A 25,862-nucleotide genomic window follows, 5' to 3' on the forward strand; every position below is an offset into this window, starting at 1 on the left:
GAAAAGACTAAACTTACAGAGACTCTTTGGACCAGCAGGCAGGAATCAAACCAGATCTGATAGGCAAGCACTCATTGCTAAGAGCAGGTTTGCTTCTGACACAGGACACTTGTCAGGGAAGTCAGGCCATTGTCCTTTCCAGCCCCACCCCCACTACCAACTTTTTTTTTGACTGAGTCTCATGGCTGACTGGCCTTGAACTCACATAGATTCTCTTGCCTTTGCATTCCTAGTGCCTGCATTAAAGGTATGAGCAGCACAGCATAGCTCCTACCCCTGATATTTTTAAAATTAAAATTAAAAGCCTGACTTTATAACAAGCCAGGTCTTAGAACTACAGATGGACAGAAATCCAAGGTCTCCCCCATGCACCCTCATTTTACAGATGGGAGACCCACTCCTTAGAGCACATTTATGGACATCCCCCTCCATCACAGGGGAAGTGGGGTAGGCTCAGATTAAAAACACAGTTGAAGACAGCTGCAAACTAGAGTGCTATTGAAAGGATAGAAAATACAGCCTAACTCCAATGACCCCAAGAAGTCAGAAGTTTAAAATGCTATCTCACTATGTTAGAAACTAGGTAAAAGGTCACATTCCAGAGCCTGCACTTTGTTTAGACCTAGCAGAAAGGCCTTGAATAGGTTATCATAGCCCCATAAGGTACCTGGAAATGGGCTAAGCTTATTTTGCTTCTGTATACTTAAGCCATTACCCCTATGCAGGAGTTCACACAGCTATAGACATTCAAGAAAATAGGAAACTAATTGGTCCACTGGCTCCAATAATTTAAACTGATTGGCCTAAAAACTATGGATTGGTATAAATCGATTGGCTCACATTTCTCGGGGTCTCCATGCTAATAAATGATTGGCTTGCCATTCACGGGCTTTGTCGTAAACTTATAAAAGCTGTTGCAATTCGGCACCCGTGATCCACAGTCCTCTAACCCTGAGATTTGTACGGCTGTGGAACCCAGAATTCTGGAATAAAGAAATCCTCATGTTATTGCATCGAGACCATTTCTAGTGAGTGATTTGGGTGTCGCCTTCCGGTGTGTGGGGCCTGGGGCACCCTCAGTTTTTGGGGGGGTCTTACACTGTGCTTGCCTCTGGAGCTCACAGGCCTAAGAGCTAGCGTTCTCTCCTGACATGGAGACTTGCCACTTGCTAGGTGATATCCAACAGGGTGGGAAGATGAAAAGCTTCAACAAGATCAGGAGACATCTTCATGCTATGCTTTTCACAGAGGTGGAGAGGACTGGGGCCTGTGTGAGTGAATCTTCCTGCTACCAGGGAGAAAGGAGAAAAAAAATCAATTGACCAGGAAGGCCCCCATTCTCCATGCTAGGCTGGACCTGTTGAGCATAGAGTATGGACAGGTTTCTGTCATCATTTTTTTCATGCTAGGGTGAACCCAGTGCTTTGAGCATGCTAGGTACAGCTGTGCTTCTAAGTGGCTACATCTCAGCCTTCCTGAATGGTAATAAACAAAAGAAACCCTGACCAACTTGGACCAGTTAGGGAAGGAAAAAGGGTTTATTCAAATTTGTCCATTTATCCAACAGGCATCATCATGGGCTATGTGAGCCACCCCACTTTCTTTAATCATTGTCTTTATTTTTTGAGACAGGGTCTCATGTATCCCAGGCTGGTCTAGAAAATGAATTTTGTGGAGGGCTGGGATTACAGGCGTGCATGTTGAAGCGTGGTTTGCACTGTGCTAGGGATCAGATTGAGCCCAGCGTTTTCTGCACAGTAACCTAGAGCTCTAACTGAGCAGGTGCCTCAGCCTCAGTCAGTGAATCTTTCTGGTAATAAAACAGCATCCCCGAAGGTCTCTTGAGTTTGAGGTTTTGAATGTTACTCATAATGATCCCACATATAAGGATTGGCTCCTCTTCAATGGTAACCCCTCCCCCGTGCTGTGATGGCATTGCTTTCCATGCTTCAGTCCCTGAACATATAGAAGCAAACCATTGCAGATTACAACTAATGGGCCTTAGCCAGGTCAACTTACAATCAGTTACAGGGCAAGGACTATGTGTAGGCCAAGAAATATATACCAGGGGAATGTTCTCACCTCTGTAACCAGACCATTCCCTGCAATAAAAGTAATGGGTACATTTTAGTCCTTCCTGAAGTCTGATAGGCCTGCTCTACTATCATAACTCCATTCATCCAAATGGAAGCACTTAATGCTTCCTCTGACTTTTGTGTTCTGGTTCAATTGGTTCCCAGAGCAACTAACTTGTGGAGAGCCGAGGGCTTGTTTTTTGATGCTAATTACACTCCTGGGAGGGGATACAGAGGTGGAGTTAATCGTGCACATATGTGCCTTGTGAACCTTCTCCCCACCTTAACTTTTCAGTTAAAGGCTAGAGCCAATGATTGGGTAGGAGGAAGAAGGAGGAGCTGAGAGTTACGGGGAGGAGAAAAGGATCAATGAGGAAGGGGAAGGAACTATGGAGGATTGTCAAAGAAAAGGAAGAGAAGCTCCTGTCCTGGAGAAACCCCAAGTGATATAGGATGATGTAGATGCGAATAGAGTAGTTTACTGGGAGATCCTCCCAATATAAGCTTACAGCTTGTAGTGATACTGTTTGACTTGAGATTTCTTTTACTGGGCAATTAGTTTGGAAAAATTCAGGAAAACTCTTCTTTCAATTCTAAAGTGAAAATTGCACAACCCTAAGGGTTAGTCATAAAGTTAAGGATGTACATGAAAGACCTTGCAATGGTGCCTGCATGGGATTTTCAACCTGACAAAGTTGTCACCCAAATCTACAGCAAATACTCTACTTAGTGGTACTCATTCCCTAAGCTTGGTGTGCTGGATAGCTTTAGGCTGACTAGAAAGAAGCTACAGTCATTTGAGAGGAGGGAGGTTCAATTCAGAAAATACCTCCATAAAATCAGGATGTGGTACTTGCTTCTGCAGCACATAAACTAAAATGTAACAATAAGGAAAAGAATAGCATGGCCCCTGGAAAAGGATGACATGCAAATCCACAAAGTATATCATGATTTTACCAAATAATCACCAGAGGCAGGGAGAGGTAGAGACCTGATTAGGAGAGAGGAGTGGGAGGGGAAAAAGGAAACAGAATCATATATGTGGAGAGGCAGGAGAAAAACCTAGAAGGCCAGGAGAATGACCAGAGTGATAGGACCGAGGATTCTGATTGGAGGCAGACTAGAGTGTACTCCTAGTGTAATATATGTTGGCAAACATCATACACACACACATACACACACACACACACACACACACACACACACACACACCATGCATATGCCTACATGTTTGTATGTATACGTGCACAAACACACATATATAATCACATATGTGCACACATAACACATGAACAGGCACGAAGGCACAGACAAACACATGTGCCACACATCTGCTCACTGAGAGCTTCTGAGTCAGAATCTATATGAGGTAAAGAGTGCAGTTTAGAGAAGGGTGCTTCCTAAAGAGATTGGTGACATAAAGAAGCCAAGGGCTTAATACTGGGACAAGTAAAAAGATGGTGTAAGGACAGCTCAGGAATCTGAGAGCCATCAGTGACAGGTGAACACTGGAATGGCTTCAGTGCCAGTGAGATGAGGGTCTCTAGGCACTGGGAATCTATCAGGTATGATAGGGTTCAGAGTTGGCCTTGTTAGGTGATGTCCCTGTGGCAGAGCACATCTGGTCTGTGTCACTAGAGATTGTCCTCTCACAGAAAACATCTTTTCTCTCTCCCAACACACATTCTCCTTCTACCCAGATCTGACTTGTTCACTAAAGGACACTTGCCTGCAATCAGACATAAGGGAATCACACTGTTCAGTGGATCTAAGGGGAAAATGTTACAACAGTGAGAGTGAACACCTTGTCTCATGCAATTATTATCCTGTGGGTCAGGATGGACCTGTGGCTCCTCACAACCCTGGGATCCAACCCATGCTTCATCTGCATGTGGAATTCCCAGGGTTACCATGCTTGCCTCTGTAGAAGTGGGTCAAGCTGATGGTACCTAATGTTCTCCATGGTACTTCTGAGAATGCTTGCTGGGTCCAGAAGAAAGTCCACACTTAGGTTCTACAATTCCCCCTTCAGGTACCTGAAATCTTGGTCCCTTCAACGGCACTTTTAATGATTTGGTGAATTGGGGCCTGAACTTTGCCTTACTGGGGCTTTTGAACACCAGAACACCACAGGGCCAATTTTCCTATGTAAAGAAGATGCAGGGAAATCTCCAAGTTTGTCTTACACAAACATCGATTTAATTCTCAGAGTTATGACAAACATATCAAGAAGCCTTATATCTTCTACTAAGAGTGAGGCAGGAACATGCACGTGGTGGAGGTGTCTGATGTGAACCTGGGTAGACAGAGGGGCTCCTGTCACTGACAGCTTTGGACAGGCTTTCAGCCCCTGCTCTGAATAGTGATGATGTTGCGATGGCCTTGGACCACCTGGGATATCTTCATTTGCTTCCTTCCTCCTGGCTGGACTCAGGGCACTGATTGAAGCTAACATACCCAGAACATGATGGCCTTCCACTAGGCTCCTCCTGAGGTCCATGTCTACACTTGTGTCCTCTCCAACACTGTGGCTGTAGGATGGTAGCATCGGGCATCCTCTGGTGATCTTCTAAAATGCAACAACACATGTGTGAGGGACTGAGAAACTCAGCTGCACAGGGCATCTCTCCAGCTGTGGTTACCCTGCTCCACACTGCTCCCCAAGCTGCCTCCTCCTCTGAACCTTCCTCACCCCCCCATCTCCTAGTTCCCATCCCATCCAATCCTCCCCTCCCTCAGAATCTCCTCCTCTTCCTTTACCTACGTCCTCTTCCTAGCATGGTCAGTACCTTCCTGTTGTCTCCTTTTACTGCAATGTGCCAGATACTCAGAATAGATGCCATATGGCATGCTAGATCTGTTTAAACATCATCACACAGTGTCTAGACCTAGAATCCCCATGCATCATATCATATACATAGACAGAAGTATAATATTCCAGTTGACAGTGACATGATCACTGGGCAATGATTGTGCACACCTTTAATCCCAGCAGTTGGGAGGCAGAGGCAGGAGGATTTCTGAATTCGAGGCGAGTCTGGTCTACAAAGTGAGTTTTAGGACAGCCAGGGCTACACAGGGAAACCCTGTCTTGAAAAAAGCAAAAAAACAAAAAAAACATAAAAACAAAACAATCAAACAAACAAAACAATCCCGACACAGACACAAATAAAATAGATACATTCTTGTACACAAATATATCTGGGCTGGGCCTGATGTTTTTCTTAACACGCCTTCCCAGTGTTTCATTTTTGTGGGGAGACTTTTTTCTGCCTCAGACGAGATCTGTTTTGCATTGGAATACAGAAATACAGACTCAGGAGGGTTCTTCCCATCTTCCTGGCCAACCACTTAAACCCTCTGGGTGGGCCCCTGCTGGGTTCTGACATATCCTTTGCTGAGGTGGTGGGGTGGTCTGCTGTGCTTTCATTGCTCTGGCTATTCTTGGCTCCAAAGTGCATGGAGGAAATGCAGGGCACACTACTAGAACTTATGTGGGCTTGGCACATTGTGGGTGTTGTCTGGAGTGTCCTGCAGGGAAGGACACCAGGCCAACTGACACTTCTTGCTCTCCTCTCTCTAGGGACAGACATTTCACTAGTGGATGATGACCAGAGTAATGCTCGTTGTTTTTGTCTCCAACTTAGTTCAATTTTGAAAAGTATCAGGATCATCAGGGGAAGGTAAAGGTGTCCTCACTGGATTCATGGGCTTAGAACGGGTCAAGCTGTCACATTCATGAACAGCCTGTTGTTTCAGGAAACAATAGTAGGCCATGGCCTGGTTGTATTTTTTCTGAAATAAAGAATCTTTTATGTCTTGTTCTCTGAATCCAAGGTGTCCCATCGCTTTTATAATGGCCAGGTCTGGCCTGAGTGGGGGCACCTCCTCACAAGGATGTGTGAACACCTGGGGATCTTCTGTGATCTAAGGATGCCTCATAAGTTCAGAGACTTTTGGGTTTGCTGTCAGTAAAAGCCTAATCAAGTCCTGGAGTTCTCTTAATAGGGGAGAGGAGACAGGATACTTCCCTGACCCAACCTGTCTTTGCAGCTCTAATTAAAGTTGGGAGCATCAAATGGAATTCTGCTAGTGCTCATAAAATACAGGACAACTCCCAGGGTCCAAACATCGATCTTGGGGCCATCGTATGGTTTGCCAAGGAGGAGCTCAGGCACAAATGGGAAAGTCCCACACTGATAGCTCAGCTGCTCTTCTGGCTTCACTTGGGCACTGAGCCCAGTGTCAATAATTTTTATTCTTCCATTGAGGTCTATCATGATTTTGCCTGGTTTCAAGTTCCTATGAACTATACCTTGGTCATGGCAATAGCTCATGGCACTTAACATTTGTTTGAATATATCCCAGGTGTCATCCTCCTGCATGTGGCCAGCCTATCATATATGGTGGTAAAGTGATTTACCCTCACACAACTCCATGATGAGGTATACTCTCTTCTCTGTCTCAATGACTTGGAAGAGAGCGATGATGTTGGGGTGATTCAAACTCGTTATGATCTCCACCTCTGATGTGACAGGATGGCACCAGCGTTCTCTCTTATGAATCATTTTGACAGCAAGCGGGGTGCCTGTGAGGCGGTGGTACGCCAGCTTGACATTGGAACAGCTTCCATGGCCGATGGTCTTTATAATTACATACTGAGAGTGGAAACTCTCTGTGCCAAAAAGGTTGGACTCATGTCTGAGGTTTTCTGATTCTTAACTCCCAAACTCATTTGGGGCAACAAAGTATAAATGCTACCTAAAAGGTAGAAAAAAAAAAGGAAGATATGCATCTCATCTTCAGGGGTGTACCCTAATGAATGCAGCTGTCTCATACATTGTTGCCTGTCTTTGGATCTATTTCCCCTAGCTAGGTTGCCTTTCCTGGCCTCAGTGGTAGAGGAGAGGCTTAGTCCTACTAGGACTGGATGTCCAGGCGCAGGATGGTACCCAAGAGTCAGCCTACCTTTCTCTGAGAAGGAGAGGTAATATAGCAGGAGGGGCATGTGAGGTGGTGTTGGATTCCATAGCTGCCTGCAGCTATTACGAAGTGTGTTGCTGGAACAGAAACTGAGGGATGGATAGGGAAGGGACAAAAAGAAAAAGGGCTAAGACAATATTCATTGATCAAAACCAGAAACTTTAATGGCACCAGACCTTTTAACAGTTTGGGCAAACCCTTCCCCCCTAGACTCCAGGCTGAGTTCTGGTGGAAGTTGTCTAGCTTCTCTTGGAGGTTCTTGTCTTGACTGCTCTGGCAGCTGGGTGGGTCACCTGCTTAATTCAGGAATTCCTAGACCTGGAGGAACAATGAACTTAACCTTTACTTCAAGCACTCCACCCTAGGTGGAGCAGGATCCTGGCTATCTGGGAGAAGTTAACCTTGACCATAGTCAAGTACATTCTTAGCACTCCACCCAAGGATAAAAATTCCTGCTTTAACCTACTTCCCTATTATGTCCTAATGGCAGATTTCTGCCCAAAGCCAGGGATTGTTGACTAATGTTAAACTCAAACCATGTGCATGACTGCCCCAATATGGCTCTGTACAAGGTGGAACTAGGAGGAGAGGAGTGAGGGGGGGCTATGATTGGGTTGGAGGGTTTTGGGAAGCCATTAGAGATCCTCACTTCAGCCCAGAGGACTGACAGGGCAAAGGTCCTGAGTAAAACAAAGAAGAGCCTCTCCCATGATTGCTGGTGGAAGGAAGTCCTGAGATAACTGTTGGGTGCTCCAGACTATGCAAACATCAGATGTCTCCACCTGAGGACCATTATCTCTTCCCGCAGAAACTGCTAAGATTGCCCCTCCTTCCTTTATTCTTGCCTTGAGAAGAGCTCTTCCTCTGAGAGCTTAAAACCTGTGTACCCCGGAACATTAAACTAGCCTCAACAATTGAACCCCCCTTTGCCTGGCTTCCTTCTTCCCCCCACTTTAACCCTCAGGTAGCACCTCTTCAGGATACTGGAATAACTGGACCTGCTGGATGGGTCCTACTGACCCGAAGTAAGGTCAACTACTGGACAACTGAGGAGAAAACCTGGAGAAAATTGGACCCCACAGACCTCATCGCTCGTGAGTCGCTGGAGGGGCAGGTGAGTGGCCGAACAATTGTCGTCTGAATGTCATGGGGAAACAACTATCAAAAGAAGCTTTTTTTTTTTTTAATAGAAGAAATCAAGCAGTCACTGAGGGAGGGAGGAATAAGAGTTAAGAAAAAAGATTTAATTATGTTCTTTTGTTTTATTGATAAAAAATGCCCTTGGTTGGTTTTAAGTGGACCTGACATTCACCCGCTAACGTGGAATAGGGTTGGTAAAGAGATTAATAGGATTTTGAAAACAGGTGAACCAGTGTCTGATGCATTTTTTAGTTACTGGGGCCTTATACGGGACATAATAATAGATGCTGAGAATGGAGGAGAAAGTGCCTGTCTGTTAGCTGTTGCTGGCAACTTTCTGCAAGCCTCAAGACTGCCGTCATGCAAAAGCGAAGGTGGCAAGGGTGAGCTGTGCTCTCCATGTCCCTCTGTGATTGTAGATATGCCTGAGGACAGGGAGGTCCATCCTCCCAAGGTTACGCAATCCCTAGAGGATCCCAAAATTTCTAGAAGTATATACCCTTCTCTTAAGGAGTTTTCAAAAGGGCAAAATGAAACTTCAGACAAGTGCAGCCTGTGCTGCTTCTCAGACTCAAAATTAGACCCAGCCTCCGAGGCTGAGTTAGAGGAGGAAGCTGCCAGGTACAAAGAGGAAAGGTATGGTGATGCAACCCGAGAACCTCAAGTCTTTTTCATACAAAGACCCAGATTCGCTCGGCCCCCACCATACCTACCTCAGATGCTGTTGGTCCCTCCTGCTCCTCTGCCAATCGCAGTGGTTGAAGGATTAACTCAAACAAAAGCTATGCTCCAGGCGCAAATTATTGGGCTCAGGCAGGTCTTACATTTGCAACAAGAATTAGGAGACCTTTCTTTAGAAATTCAGAACTTACAGGAAACTATGAGAAGGGGACAAGATTCCCCTAACAGAAGACCGCCCTGGAAGAAACATCAGCCTAAACTAACCTTCCCAGTCATGACCAAGGCCGGTGATAGGCAAATCAAAGATAAACCCGAGCCAGACAGCACCGGTCTTAATCAAGGGGGAGACAGAGATGAGGACCAAGAAACTGAGGGAGGACAAGACTATGATAAGGTTGCCGAGGACTCTGAGGGAGAAGAATCTGACCAAGGGGACTATGAGACCTTGTGCCCCATGTACAAAAAACTTAAATTTAAAAGTATTAAGGAATTGCATTCAGGTGTAAGAAAATTACGGCATGAATGCACCCTTTACCATGTCCATTTTAGAAGGGCTCTCGGGGTATGGATATCATATACCTAGTGAATGGATTAAAGTGGTGCAATCCATCCTCAGCAGAGGACCATACTTAACTTGGAAATCAGAATTCATTGACAGAGCAGAAAACCTTGCTGCTAGAAATAGAAAAAAACCTTGAGTAAAACTGCCTCCTGGACAACAGATAAGCTGTGTGGAAGGGGTGCATTCACTTCCAAGGAAAAGCAACGGGGGCAATCCCCTGGTATCCTTGCTCAGACACTGCAAGCCACCTTGTCTGCTTGGAGAGTGATCCCTGCCGCAGGGGCAGTCACTACCCCCTTAACCAAAATAATTCAGGGAGCCCAAGGGCCCTATGCTTAATTTGTGGGGAGATTGCAGGAAGCAGCAGAAAGGATCCTAGGTCAAAATGAAAATGAAGGGCTTCTTGTTAGACAGCTCACCCTTGAGAACACCAACCCTGCATGCAGAGTAGCGCTACAGGGCAAAACTAAAGACCTTGATATCTCAGGAATAATTAAGCTCTGTAATGAGGTGGACCCCTTTACACAGCAGGTATCTAAATCCATTAGTTTGGCTATTGGGGCTGTCTTTCAAAAGACAGGAGACCCCAATCACCCCAGGAGCAAGACATGCTTTCAATGTGGACAGCCTGCTCATTTTGCAAGAGAACGCAGGGCTCCTAGGCAGACACCAGATCCTGCCCTTGGCCAAGGAACCATAAAACCTGCCCCTCCAGGAATCTGTCCCCTCTGTAAAAGAGGCAGACACTGGACTAACAAATGCCATCCTAGGACCGACGCCCATGGTCAAGCCCTTACAGCGGTCCTGGGAAACGGGCTGAGGGCCCAACATCGGGGCTCTTACTCTTAGGCCACAGCATACCCCCAAATACAGGAGCAGACACCAGTTCCGATGCCTTATCTAGGGCAACACCAGGAAGTGCAGGATTAGACCTATGTTCATCTATCACCCGGGTTATAACCCCCGAGGAAGGGACTGTTATTATAGAATCTAGAAAGTTTGGGCCCCCACCTTCTGGTATGTTTTTCTTGATAATTGGATGAGCTTCAAGCTCCCTTTAAGGCCTTATTATACTCCCTTCTATAATAGATGCTGACTGTTCAGGAGAGATCAAGTTTTTTGCCACTGCCACAAGGGGCCCAGTAACACTCAGAGCTGGACAACACATTGCACAAGCATTGCCCCTTCCTTTGATAGGACATTTTCCCCACAAAGGAGAAAGGTGTGGCTCTTCCTCCCCTGGTTCTTCTGATATCTACTGGATTCAGAAGCTGACCGAGGAGAGGCCCATGGTGACGCTATGGCTAGAAGGCAAACAGTTTCATGGCCTATTGGATACTGGGGCCAACACAACAGTGCTTTCCTCCAAGCACTAGCCTTCAGCTTGGCTTCTTGAGGCCACGGCTACACATTTAAAGGGAATAGGACAGTCACAAAATACATTACAATGTTCAAGGCTTCTAAGTTAGAGGGATAAGGAAAAGAATACAAGAACAGTTAGGCCATTTGTAGTACCTGGACTCCCTGTTAACCTTTGGGGGAGAGATATTCTGTCCCAAATGGGAATGATGATGTGCAGTCCTAATGAAATTATTACAAATCAAGTGTTAAAAATGGGGTTCCTCCCTGGAAAATGATTGGGCAAATATGAACAAGGAATAACAGAACCCCTGGCTCCCACCCCTAATACAGATAGGAAAGGCTTGGATGCGGACATTTTTCATAAAGACTGCTGATCCCCCTGGACTACAGGGTGATAAAATATCTTGGAAATCAAACGACCCAGTCTGGATCGATCAGTGGTCCATGCCTAAAGAAAAGGTTCAGGCTGCCCTAAGTTTGGTGCAGGAACAATTATGTATGCCCTGGAGGCCACCGAGACCAATCCTTAGGACAGAAATGTGGTTGCCATGACAAATACTTTTGTGCCTCTTGGGGCTGTGAGACCACGGCTGATATCTATTGGAATCCCTCTTCTTCTTGGGACCTCATTCAGGTCCTGGTGTAATACCTTTACAAATAACCTCTACAGGCCAGGGAGAGAAATTTGCCTGTGAAGCTTCATGAGGAGCTGAGTGGGGCCTATGTACCTATAGAGCAGGCAGACACCCATGCCTTTCCTTTAAATTGCAATTGGAAAAGACATTACCCTATATATATCAAGCCTCCATTGGACTTAATCATCAATTACTTAATTTTGCCCCCTCATCACTCAGAGAAGCCCCAGAGCCTAGGAATCCATCAGCCACACGGGCTTCACAAAATTCTTCCTTGACTACTTTGTTCCAACCCAGCATCCCCCCGGGGCTCCGTGCAGTCATCTCAGTAATTCTTTCCACCCTTAATGCATCTGCCTCTGCTTTGCTTCTTAAGGAACAGAAAGCTAATTCATCTAAATATGTAGAATGCTGGATATGTTTTTTGGCCTCTCCTCCATTCTACGAGGGTGTTGCTCTTTTTGGAAATTTTACATATACCAATGATTCTGAGGGTTTAAATGAAAATTTCTTAGGATTCACCCTCACAGAGGTATCCAGGGTAGGAAGCTGTGTTCTGGGAAAACATATGCTCCCCCCTCAACAATTGTTAGAGATATGCAACCATACCGTAACTATTGACAATCATTATGCGTATTTGCTAGCCCCAAATTATACCTATTTGGCGTGTTCCTCAGGATTGACTACCTGTATTATAATATCTGAATTCATACAGCATCACGATTATTGCGTGCTAGTACAAATACTTCCAGCGTTCAAGAGCCAAGAGACCTTTTAAACTTCTGGGATGATAACATTGAGATGCCCCATAGGGGGAAGAGAGAACCTATTACGGTTATCACCCTTGCTGTTATTCTAGGATTAAGGGCAGCCGGAACAGGAACAGGCATCGCCTCACTTGTTACCTCTCAACAGAATCTACAACAATATCATTTACTTAGTGCTGCCATTGATAAGGACCTGGGTGAACTCAGAGGTGGTTTAGCCAATTTAAAAGACTACTGTTGCCTCCTTATCAGAAGTAGTATTACAGTATAGGAGAGGTCTTGATTAGCTCTTCTTGCTGCAGGGAGGACTTTGCGCAGCCTTAAGGGAAGAATGCTGTGTTTATGTAGACAAGACAGGACTGGTAGATAACAGTCTGAGGAGAGTAAAAGAGAGTCTAGAGAAACGCATAAGCGAACGAGAACAACAGGAGTCTTGGTATAAAAATTGGTTCTCCACGTCCCTGTGGTTTTCCACCCTACTACCTTCTATTCTAGGACCTTTCTTAGGGCTATTACTGTTAATCTCCTCTGGTCCCTGGGCTTTTCAATGATTAACCCGCTTCATTAAATCACGAATAGATTCTACCCTACCCAAGAATTATGTCTCCATACAGTATCATCGTCTAGACACAGGAGAAATGCTGGACCCGGGGGACGAGACAGCTCCCAGAAACAACCGCAGCACCTGACACAGAGAGGCTCAATTTCAATAAGCTCCTTTTGTGAGACTCTGTTTGGCTCCCACTTATTCATCCCTGGGCTTGTCTGAAGGGGGAGCTGACCCAAGGTAGCCGTCTTAAGGACGGGCAACTTCCTCCATCCCCTGACCAACCTAAGACATGGGGCCTTGAGGATGACAAGGTAACCCTACGACGGGTAAGGCTGAGGGATAAGAGAGGTCGATCCTAAGACAAGAGACGGCTACACATTTTCGGTCTGGCCCCCTTGCCCAGTATTTCTGCCCAGACCTTTCCACTTTTAATATAAGGAAAGGGAGGAAATGTGGGAAGCCATTAGAGATCCTCACTTCGGCCCGGAGGGCTGACAGGGCAAAGGTCCTGAGTAAAAAAAGAAGAGCCTCTCCCATGATTGCTGGTGGAAGGAAGTCCTGAGATAACTGCGTGGTGCTCCAGACTATGCAAACATCAGATGTCTCCACCTGAGGACGCTTATCTCTTCCCACTGAAACTGATAAGATTGCCCCTCCCTCCTTTTTTCTTGCCTTGAGAAGAGCTCTTCCTTTGAGAGCTTAAAACCTGTGTACCCCGAAACATTAAACGAAGCCTCAACAATTGAACCCCCCTTTGCCTGTCTTCCTTCTTTCTCCCCTACCCTTATGACCCTCAGGTAGCACCTCTTCGGGTCTCTGGAATATTTGGACCTGCTGGACGGGTCATAAGGTGAATAAATAAATACATAAATAATCTTTACAAAAAAATAAGGTAGGTATCTTAGCTTAGAAACAATGGCCAAGATAACTAAACGCCTCAACACTATCCCTTACACAGGTGTTCTCATACCTTCCACACATGCACCTAAAACACACTCGTGCACATGCACACTCTCTCTCACACACAACACTTTCACACACACTCTCACACACACCAACACAAACACACAGGTGCACTCAAACGCACCCACAGGTATCCCTACACAAACACACAAATAGGTACTCACACACAAGTAAACGTAAAACACAACACACACATTCTATACACATACAAACACACACACACACACTCAAGTAACACTCCTCCCAAACACACATTGATCTAGTCACGAATACATAAGCTCACACACAAACAAATCAAAAGCAAAATCCACACACAAGTCCCAAGATACAATGAAATCACAGAGAGCACCACTTCACCAACTCCTCTCAATGTACTCAAAGAAATGCAGGTGTGGCCACAGCTTAACATATGCTAGCTGGATGGCAGCATACTCCCTCCTCATGAGGTCAGAGCAGGACCTGTCCTGACAGGGCTGGGAGGGACTCCAAGGCAATGGCCTAGGTGGGCTATGGAGACTGACATTAGGCTTTTAGAAATCAAAGCAGGTAGGATGTTTTGCTGTCCTTAGGTCTCTGGTTATAATTATTGCTGCACCTTCTGCTTTAAAGTCCTCATGCCTACACTCTGGGTGTCACCGTGCATTCAAACTAATGTGTCCCAGATGATGTTACAGCTTAACAAAAAAAAAAAAAAAAAAAAAAAAAAAAAAAAAAAAAAAATGTTCTACTTGTTAAGATCTAGGTGGCAAAGATCCTTTCCCAATTTTTTGGTTACTGTTTTGTCCACTTGACAGTGTCCTTTGCCTTACAAAAACTTTGTAATTTTATGATGTCCCATTTCTCCATTAATGATCTTAGAGCATAAGCTATTGCTGTTCTATTCAGGAACTTTTCCCCTCTGCCCATGTCCTCAAGGGTCTTCCCCAGTTTCTTTTCTATTAGTTTCAGTGTGTCTCATTTTATGAGGAGATCCTTGATCCACTTGGAGTTGAGCTTAGTACAAGGAGATTAGAATGGATCATTTTTATTCTTCTGCAAGCTGACCTCCAGTTGAGCCAGTACCATTTGTTGAAAAGGCTATCTTTTTTCCACTGGATGGGTTCAGCTCCTTTGTCAAAGATCAAGTGACCATAGGTGTGTGGGTTCATTTCTGGGTCTTCAGTCCTATTCCATTGATCTACCTGTCTGTCACTGTACCAATACCATGCAGTTTTTAACACTATTGCTCTGTAGTACTGCCTGAGATCTGGGATACTGATTCCCCCAGAAGTTCATTTACTGTTGAGAATAGTTTTAGCTATCCTGGGTTTTTTGTTATTCCAGATGAATTTGAGAAGTTTTACCAACCCTGTATCTGACAGAGGGCTAATATCAAATATATACAAAGAACTCATGAAGTTAGACTCCAGAGAGCCAAATAACCCTATTAAAAATGGGGTACAGGGGCTGGAGAGATGGCTCAGCAGGTAAGAGCACTGACTGTTCTTCCAGAGGTCCTGAGTTCAAATCCCAGCAACCACTTGGTGGCTCACAACCATCTGCAATGAGATCTGATGCCCTCTTCTGGTGTGTCTGAAGACAGCAACAGTGTACTTAGACGTAATAAATAAATCTTTAAAAAAAATGCGGTACAGAGCTAAACAAAGAATTTTCAACTGAAGAACTTCAAATGGCTTTGAAGCACCTTAAAAAATGTTCAGCATCTTTAGTCACTAGGGAAATGCAAATCAAAACAACCCTGAAATTACACCCTTTAGAATGGCTAAGATTAAAAACTCAGGAGACAGGTGTTGGTGAGGATGTGGAGAAAGAGGAACACTCCTCCACTGCTGGTTGGAATGCAAGTTGGTACAACCACTCTGGGAATCAGTATGGCTGTTCCTCAGAAAACTAGGCATAACACTTCCAGATGACCCTGCAATATCACTTCTGGGCATATACCCAGAAGATTCCCCTGCATGTAATAAGGACACATGCTCCACTATAATCATAGCAGCCCTATTTATAATAGCCAGAACCTGGAAAGAACCCAGATGTCCCTCAATGGAGGAATGGATACAGAAAATGTGGTATATTTACACAATAGAACACTACTCAGCAATTAAACCCCATTCAGAAAAGAACACACATGGAATATTGTCACTGATAAGTGGATATTAGCTCAAAATCTCTGAATACCTCAGACACAATTCACATATCAAATGACTCTCAAGAAGGAGGAAAGAGAGGTCCCTGGTCCTGAAAATGCTTGTTCCAGCATTGTAGGGGAATACCAGGACAGAGAAGTAGGAGGGGGTTGATAGGAGAACTGGTTGAGGGAAGTGGGCTTAGGGTACTTATCCCTAGGAAAGGGAAAATTATCTTGAATGTAAACAAAGAATAATGAAAATAAAAATTATAAAAAAAAGAAAATGGACAATCTGTAAAGAGAATGCAAAGGTTCATTTTTTTTTCAAATAAAAAGCAGACATTAAGAAATAAAAATATATAAATAAAAAATTAAAAAAGACCTAGGTGGCACCTGCCATTCTGACATTACCATAGCCACTTCATTTTAGACCTGCACCCAGCCATCTTACATTATTACAGAGGACCTTTGTTGTGCCTGGCTAACCATTAACTGCACATCCCAATAAGTTCTATGTTCTGGTGTTCTGACGCTTGCCCTTCTTTAGGGACAACCGTAACTAAGGTCAGTTAGAATTTCTTCCTATAGTTAGCAAGAATAAGCTTGAACCTGAACCAACCACCCAGCTGCCTGGCAAGACTCCCTGCACGTGTGTATGAGCTTTTATGGTTGCTTTTATAAGCATTTTCTGGGAAGCAGTCCGGGTTGAAATCTCAACTCCCGAGTCTGACCTGCATCCTTGAGTGACCAGTACCAGGGTATGTGTCCAATAAACTGTCCCTGCATGACCCAGGTGGATGAGTGGCTTGTGGGCTGTTTCCTGAACCCCAACACTGCTCATGAAATGTAATAAGGCAGCTTATTTACAAACATTAGAATGACAGATGCATTTCTCATAATGTCCAAGGTGTCTGATTCTCATCCAAAACCTGGGAGGGTCTTGGAAATAGACAAGTGGTTAGAACACGTGCCCTGCAACGTGGGAGGGCCTGAATGTGAATGCTTGTGAATGATAAGCACTTACACCTGCAGTCGTAGAGCACATACACCTAGGAAGTAGGAAAAGCAACACAGACAGCAAAATGCCTGTGAGTTGTGGGCCAGGTAGGTAGCCTGGCATATACAGTATTGAGCCACAAACCTAGTGTCACACAAGGAAGTAGCTAAGGTCTGACAAAAACGTCCTCCAACGTCTACACATATGGTGAGCATATCCATGAACATACACATACAAGCTTGTTTCTTTCTCTCTTGTCTCTGTCTCTCTCTCTCTCTCTCTCTCTCTATATATATATATATATATATATATATATATATATATATATATATATATATATCTGTCTCTCTCTCTCTTACACACACACACACACACACACAAACACATTCACACACAAACACATTCACACACTATTACAACATACACACACATACACACACTTTCTCACACACATTCATACATTACATAAACACACACTCCTACACTAGTACATACTCATATTTTCACACATACATACACACATGCTGAAACACATTCAGACACTATTAAAAACACTCACACAAACTCACTCTCATACATTCACACAGAGAGAGATACACAGAATGGGTGAGTATACCCAGTATTATATATAAAACAACAAAACAAGCACTCTTTATGAACTATGGTTCCCTAATAAAACTTTTCTTCAAACATGAGGAAGAAACTCACCAACTCCCACAAATGAAGACTGAGTTAAGGGAGTTCAGAGTCTCAACAAGAAATAAAGAGACCTCTGAACAAACACAAAATTCAATTTGAACTTGGCTTCTTCCAAGATGTGAGAGAGGCCAAGTCACATGACTCTAAACAGCAGTGCCACCAAGGTTCATGTGCACAAAGATGTCCTTCTCTGACACCAGTACCTGGAGAAATTGGTCAGGGTTGCAAGAACCACAGTAATACATGCCATTTATATAGGAGTCATGGGATTTTAGCATTTTTCAGTGTGATATCCATGCTAACACAGAAAAAAAAAACCTAGACCAACAGAAAGAAATTCAAGGGTTTTGTTGTTGTTGTTGTTGTTGTTGTTGTTGTTCTTTTTTGTTTTGGGTTTTTTTTTTTAACTAAAATCCCAGCCAAAGGCAAAAGAAAATATTCAGGTAGCAGAGACAAAGCTGTAGGGCTAATGAAGAACACAGCAAATGCTTTCTCAGTGGCTAGTACATTCTCTCTCTCTCTCTCTCTCTCTCTCTCTCTCTCTCTCTCTCTGTCTACATCAGTGTGCACCCACCCAGATCTGTGGGGAGTGTCCTAAGTTCATGGAGAATCATGGAGAATCCAGTGTGTTCTTTAGGTGTCCTTGTTCTGGTGTCCCTACTTGGTGTCACCATAATCATTTGGACAATATTAATATTGTGCAGAACAGCTAGTACCCGTAATTCTTCCCTAAACACACCCAAGGGGAAGGAGAGAATTATATGCATTATAATAGATAATATGGATTTTATAGATAAGATCTACAGAGCAACTTAAAAGAGTTCTGGTGCTGCAGATCCAATCCTGAGCCTGGTGCCTATCAGACAAGAGCTGCCATGTAGCTTCACACCCTAGATCCAGAGCTTTTGAACTCAGCTTTATATACTCCCTGTAAAGTGTCCTGTGTTCTGTGTTGCAGCAGGAAACAAAAAGTCCTGAGTTTCAGCTGCGAATGGACAGACCCTCAGCTCCAGGCAGACTCCCTGCGCAGCTGCCTGAAGACTGCTGTAATCTTTTTAGTCCTTGACAAAAACCAGACAGAGGTATGGGACTCTGGGAAGAAAAGAATTTCAGAAATAGCCAGACTGAAGCGGAACCAGGATTAATTACAGACATTATTAGAAAGGTGAACAAGAGAATAAAGGCATGGGTGAAGTTCCATGAGAAAGATTAGCCTGAGACGGGAAATATTAAAATCGAATGCTCATCCAATGGTCTTTGCCCGGGTAACTCTCCGAGAAGACGCCAGACCACGCCTCTGCTCTAGTGCCAGCAAGGCAGTCAACCAGAGGCTCAGAGCTCACACCTGGCTTCAGGTCTCCTAGCTGGAAGAAAGCAGGTTCCATAATCTGCCAACCAAACCTCTTTCCAGGTTCCACTCAGCTAACTACCATGCGGGGTTCCCACATGTTGCTGCCCCTAAAGTAAAGCCTCTGTGCTCTGGATGAACTTTAAGGCAAGAAAAGTTCAACAAAGCCAGGATGCAGATGACAATTGTGAAGGATGCAGGGTGATAGCAGACTGCCTTTGAAAACAAGTAGCCTAGACACACAGAATGATCTCTCTCTGACCCCAGCTTCTCTATGGTGTCCACATTTAGTGGCTGAGTAGCATCACCTACGTCCCCTGAACACTCTGAAATAGCCACCATTTCCTGTTCTCTTCCACCCATCTACCCTACAAGTAGATGGGCAGAGAACAGAAAGGTTGGCAAACTTGAGAAGATCATTCCTGGCCTTTGCTACATTCTGTGTGCTACTATTCCCTGTCAGTCCAGGAAACATTACAAGGGGCTTGCAGAAAAAGAGAGACCATGAGAAGGCAAAGAAAATTACATATGTACTGGAAGGACACTGGAGTGGAGTAGAAGCAAGAACACAGAAGACAGCAGGGAGGTTGAGGCATCTTAAAACCAGCTTCTGAGCCAGGGACATGGCTCCTGAAGAGCTCTGAGTGCACTGCTGTGACAGAAGGGAGGGGGACAGGGAGGGAAGGCAGAGGGGAGGGGGAGGGGCAAAGGGGAGAGGGTTTGGAGAGAAGGGAGTGGAGGGGAGGATGGGAGAGAGGGGAGGGGGAGAAAGTAGAGGGAGAGGAAAGGGGGATAGAGGAAGGAGGATGGGGAGGAGAGGAGGATGAGGAGAGGGCAGGGGAGGGGAAAGGGAAGGGGAGTAGAGGGAATTGTGGAAAAGGGATGGGGATGGGGAGGGTCAGGAGAGGAGATGGAAGAAGGGGAAGGAAGGAAGGAGAGAGGAATAGAGAAAGGCAGAACAAGAGGAATGAGAGAAAAATTGAGAGAAGGAAGGAGAAAGGGAGAGAGAACAGAAAGGAGGAAAGGACATTCCTGTCCCATGTGAAGCTTTGTAGGGCTTTAAGCAGATGGCAAATATTGTGTGTGATTGTCTTTCCTTCCGTTCACCTCATTTTTCATTTTGTTTTACGTTTTCTTCTTTCTTTCTTTCTTCTTCTTATTTTTTTTTTTTGAGACAGGATCTCAGTCTCTAACTCAGGTTTGTCTCAAAATCAAAGTGATTCTCCAGTCTCAGTTTCCTAAATGCTAGTGTGTTTAGAGTTATTGCTATTTTATGAAGGTTTGCCTATGTATGAGTGTGCACCACACGTGTACCCTCAGAGCCCAGTACAGGGCATGGGGTTCCCCAGAACTAAAGTTACAGAACCTTGTGAGATGCCCTATTGGTGTTGCACTTAGCACCCAGACAGGTGGTCTGCAAAATCAGCAAATACTCATAACTCCTGAGTTGAGAATATCTCCAGCATTGCTCCCTGGGTTCTTATCCTTTTTAACATTACGTGTTAAACACAAGACATTGTGTTTTAACCATTAGCATCTGTTTTCACCTGTGAAATGAACAGGGATTCTTAAACATACTGCTGGAGCTTCCTGACCTTAGGGCAGATGCTGTCATTTTGAGACAATGAACAGGAGGACCGTGTGATGGTGGTGACCAGGTGATACTCAATGACCTTGGCTCTGTGGTCAGTAGCTCTCTCAAGCTTAGTATAAGGCCCGTCTTGTGGGAACCCCCTAGGTAAGCCCTGGGCACCCCAACTTCAGCTGCAATTGCTTCATTTCTCCTTCCCAGCCACTGAGCGATTTCACCATTGCTATTGCTGGACAGAAACCTCCTTCAGGAAGTGACTGTGTCTATTCAGAAAGCTATATTCCCAGAAAAAAATTCTCATGTGTCAGACAGGAACCATGATTTTGAACTAAGTTATGTAGAACTTCACTCAATATCCAAACAGCTAGGCTGGGGCTTGTGTTTCTTTTTATAGATTCTAGAAAGCTACACAGATGTTGACTGTGTACGGAAACACAGCTCAAATCCAAGGCCAGTTGTGTCTGTTTTGCCTGTAATGTGAGACCTGTGCTGCTCAATGATGCTCTGAAATATCACCTGCTTATTGCTCAGTCACGTGTATTCACCGAGACTGGTGACGGCTGTTCTTAGGCCTCTGTCAGAGGCACTGCCATGTTTGGGTGTCTCCCAGGGGCTCACAGGTTGAGAGACTGTTCTCCATGGTGGTGGCTTTGATGTGGTGAGAGCTTTGGGACTACGGCAATGTGGAGGGATCATGGGGTCATTGCCTACAGAAGGGACTAGATTTCATAGGCCCAAGCTATCTCTATCCAAGAGCTGTTATAAAAGAACATTGCCAATCACCGCCACTTCTCTGGCTTCCTGATAAGTGACTGCTCTGGTATGTGCTTCTGCCATTATGATGACATCAGAGGCTCATAGGAACCAAGCTAGGATGACACCAGGACCCTAAATTTCTGAAACAGTCAGATAAATAGACCTCAATTGTTCACATATTATCCAGACTTGAATATTGGGCTATAACAACAAAAATTGGACAATTACAGAGATTTACCAGAGTAAATATCACCTTGGCTCACTAGGAAGGACTTATTTTTTCCACATATTAATATCTGCATATTGTTACTGGCAGACCAGGGTTTAACACACAGCCTTCTCTTTCTTCCCCACTGCCACCCCTCTCTCATTTGGAGCAAGGCAAAAAAAAATTACATCAAGGGGCAGGGACACCCCATCCAGGGATGAGGAGTCTGGAGGGAGAACACAGGGAACACAGGGTGTTAGAGCGCCTTCCACAGGAGCTGGACAGGCAGGGGAGGTGCAGATTTGCTAAGCAAGCAGTGTTCCTTCCCACTCTGTGCCTCAATTTCTGCCCCACACTCTTGCCTTCTACCCTGGGGTAATCTGGTTTTTTTTTTTCCGGGCTGGGGTGGGAAGTAAAGGTGGCTTTGACCAGGTTCAGCTCGCATCATTCCCCCACCCCACTCCACCCCATACCACCCCACCCCAGTACAATTGGGAATTGGCTCAGTGCTCACTTTCCTCTGTCCCCAAGCCACTGTTGCTGCTGTCCAGGGACTCGCAGTCCCAGCTCTCCATGTTCCCAAAGCCCCAGGCATATCAGGGACTGGAGTCAGGACCAAGACCAAGAGGAAGAGGAGGACTAGAAAGGATCCCAAAGGCTAGACATGGCGGGGTGAGGCACCAGGACACTGACTGCTGAGGTTTGGATGAAGGAGCACAGAAGCTGTTGAAGGACAAGAGGGACAAGGATTTGGCATCAGTGTGGGCATTGTACAGGATCAAAGGCTCTGGGGGCCCAACAGCCAAGGTCGCTTCCTGCTGTGCACATCTGGAGGGACACTCTCCAGCTAGCTTGGTCAGACAAGATTGCAGACAAGAGTGCTCTGCCTCTCGAAGGGTGAGCGAACTTGTGCCAACCCCCAATCTCTGCCCGGACCTGTCTCTTTGAACCCTCTCTCACCCTGGCCCTGGCCCCAAGGAGCCCCAGAAAGCTCTGGCCCATTCCCTCTCTGCTAGCCTTGGCCACACCCAATTTTTGGCAGCTTTCAGCTGCTGCCAAGGTCCCTGAGGGAGCTTGCTACAGGGGACGATCAAGGAAAGACTTATTTATTATAGGGTCACAACGCTGGGAGTGGTGACTGCTCATGACAAGACTGGGACAAAGAGTTTGGGGGACCTGGTGCAGTGTTGAGCAAGGGAGAAAGGTATTCCCAGCTTCTGGGAGTCCAAGTGCCAAAACACTACCAGGCGCACACCTGGATGCAGGTCGGACCCTGGCGAGGCAGCAGACCTTACTCCATTTTCTCATGAGCATCAGTCCTCCACTCATTGCTGGAACCATGCAATGCACTTTTGGTAACTGGTCCAAAGACAAGACAACTCAGAACCATCTGCTCCGGGTCTCCTCATCAGTGTTCCTGATACTCTACAGCCCCAGGGGAGTAGAGTGTGGGTTGAAAAGGACATCAGTGCTTCCAATATGAGGTTGTCCTCTTCCAGAATGTTTGGGTAGGAGCTAGAGTTCACAGACTCCTATTCATTGCTCCTAGCCTCTGGTCAGGGAAAAGGGGGTCACATCAAATGGACACAGTGACTCACCTGAAGGCCCTAGGGGACAGAACACTGCAGGGCAAGTGCCTCCCAAACCCTCTGTGGCAGAGCCCTAGACGTCCGCAGGGTCTTACAGCTCCTCTCAAGCTTTGTGTTAGTGGGAAAAAAGCAGGGGGGCAGGAAAATTCAATTCACTGGAACCCAGGACTGAGGTGTTTAGAAAAGCCCAATGCAATAGCCCTCAGGGGTTTCATCATTCAGGAGAGGCAACAGGAAATCTACCTGGCAGCATTGCTGGAGGGCTGAAAGGGATTATTTAAGGTGGGAGGAGATTCAGATGGACTAGACTTGCTTGATTTTTGTTTTTTAAAAAAATCTTTATTAATATAGGATCCTGGGACCCTGATTAAAGAAGACACTAAACTTACAGAGACTCTGTGGCCAGGAGGACAGAAACCAAACCAGATCAGGCAGGCAAGCATCACATCTCTACAGGGCAGGTTTGCTTCTGACACAGGACACTTGCCTGGGAAGTCAGGCCATTGTCCTTTCCAGCCTCACCCCCACAGTCCAATTTCATCTTTTTGAATAAGTCTCATGGCTGGCTGGCCTGGAACTCACAGAGATTCTCCTGCCTTTGCCTTCCTAGTGCCTTCATGAAAGTCATAAGCCAGACAGCATAGCTCCTACCCCTCATATTTGTAAAATTAAACTTACAAGCCTGACTTTTAAACCAGCCAGGTCTTAGAACTACAGATGGACAGGAATCCAAGGTCTCCCCCATGCACCCTCATTTTACAGAGCACATTTATGGGCATCCCGCTCCCCCACAGGGGTAGTGGGGTAGGCTCAGATTAGAGACACAGTTGAAGACAGCTGCAAACTAGAGTGCTGTGCTTGCCTCTGGAGCTCCTGGACCTAAGAGCTAGAGTTCTCTCCTGACATGGAGACTTGCCACTTACTAGGGGACATCCAACAGGGTGGTGAGATGAAATGCTTCCACAAGAGCAGCAGACATCATCGTGCTATGTCTTTCACAGAGGTGCAGAGGGCTGGGGCCTGTGTGAGTGAATCTTCCTGCTGTCAGGGAGAAAGGAGAAAAAGAATCAGTTGACCAGGAAGACCCCCATTCTTCCTGCTAGGCTGGGCCTGTTGAGCATAGAGTATGAACAGGTTTCTGTCACCATTTTTTTTCATGCTAAGGGTGCTTCGGGCATGCTAGGAACAGCTCTGCTTCTAAGTGGCCACATCCCAGCCTCTCTCTCCCTCCTCCCTCTCCTCTTCCTTTACCTTTTTGATAGAAGAAAAAAAAGTACTTCAAAGAAAATATGACATAAATCCCTCCATCCCCCAAAAAAGTCTTTCTTTAAAGTGAATGGTAATAAACAAATGAAACCCTGACCAGTTTGGACCAGTTTGGGAATTAAAAAGAGTTTATTCAAATTTGTCCATTTATCCAACAGGCACCATCATGGGCTATGTAAGCCATCTAGCTTTCTTTAGTCAGTATCTTTATTTTTTGAGATAGGGTCACATGTATCCCAGGCTTGCGAGAGCTTAAAATACCTCTTGAATTTTGTGGAAGTCTGGGATCACAGGTGTGCATGGTGAATTGTGGTTTGCACTGTGCTAGGGATCAGATTGAGTCAAGTGTTTTCTGCACAGTAAGCAAGAATTCTAACTGAGCAGGTGCCTCAGCCTCAGTCAGTGAGTCTTTCTGCTAATAAAATAGCCAGCCCAGTGTCTCTGAATTTGAGGCCAGTCTAGTCTACAGAGCAATTCCAGAACTGCCAATGCCACACAAACCCTATCCAGAAAACTTAAAAATTTAAAAATAATAAAATAAATACAATTAAATTTAAAAATTAACAAAACCAAAACCCCTGTTTTCCCCTGAAACAAGAAAGGGTTGTGTTCCCTGATATTGGATAATTTTGTAGGGTTTTTTTCCTTATCCCAGAGAAATCTATCCAGAACCTGCTATATTGATGGAGACAATACCAGACCAATACACATGAAGCTGCTGGTTCCCCACAAGGAAACACCCCACAGAAACAGGTGTGTGGCACACATGTACTCTGAGCACTTGGAGAAAGGAGCAGGAAGATCAGACATTCAGGTTCATATCAGATCCCACAGAGAATGCAAGACCTTGCTTTTAAAACAAAAAAATTCTGAGCTTCTGTGCTGGAGGGCTGACTCAGCAGTGACAAGTATTTAACTGGCTTACAGGGGACCCAAGTTCTATCCAAAGGACGCATGACTGGCAGCTCACAATTCCAGTTCTGCAGATATCTGACGATGTACACATGGCTTTTAACATAATAGAAGTACATTTACATTTTTTTAAAAAAGAAAATTACATCAATGTAACTATTCACATGACTGAGTCAAGTTTTTAGACCATGATTTGATATATGAAATAGATAAAAGTGTAAAGAGTATTTTTGCCAGACAGTGGTGAGACCAGCCTTAATTCCTAGCACTAGGAAAGCAGAGGCTGGCAAATCTCTGAGTTTAAGGACAGCCTGGTCTACAGAACGAGCTCCATGAAACCCAGAGGTGCATAGAAAAACGATGTCTAGAAACAAAAAGAAACAAAACAAAACAAAATAAAATAAAATAAAAAATTTTTCATACACCAGTAAAAAGCATTCTAGAACTTAATGTTCTTTCCAGAGAGGGTATTGTACCAATAGGACTGTGTGATTGTTCTGTGAAAAAATACCAACTACCTCAGACAGACAGACAGACAGACAGACAGACGGACAGACAGATGGACTGGCAGATGGACAGACAGAGGGACGGGCGGACAGACAGACAGACAGACAGACAGGAGTATAGGGAAATTGAGAGACGATTTCCTT

At 45.1% G+C, this 25,862-nt stretch overlaps 1 protein-coding gene, 1 non-coding gene and 1 pseudogene across 2 annotated transcripts in view; 1 reads left to right on the forward strand and 2 right to left on the reverse strand.

The window, feature by feature from the left end:
* Window positions 1-25,862, reverse strand: part of LOC127674161 (UL16-binding protein 1-like) — a 564,502-nt gene that overhangs the window by 63,083 nt on the left and 475,557 nt on the right. The gene's annotated exons all lie outside the window — the stretch shown is intronic.
* Window positions 2,925-3,030, forward strand: LOC127674276 (U6 spliceosomal RNA). Its single transcript, XR_007975327.1, has one exon. It is a non-coding gene; the product is annotated as a U6 spliceosomal RNA (small nuclear RNA).
* Window positions 5,321-22,020, reverse strand: LOC127674214 (sperm motility kinase 2B-like; annotated as a pseudogene).

The sequence above is a fragment of the Apodemus sylvaticus genome, chromosome 23, assembly GCF_947179515.1.
Source record: "Apodemus sylvaticus chromosome 23, mApoSyl1.1, whole genome shotgun sequence".
Lineage (NCBI taxonomy): Eukaryota > Metazoa > Chordata > Mammalia > Rodentia > Muridae > Apodemus > Apodemus sylvaticus.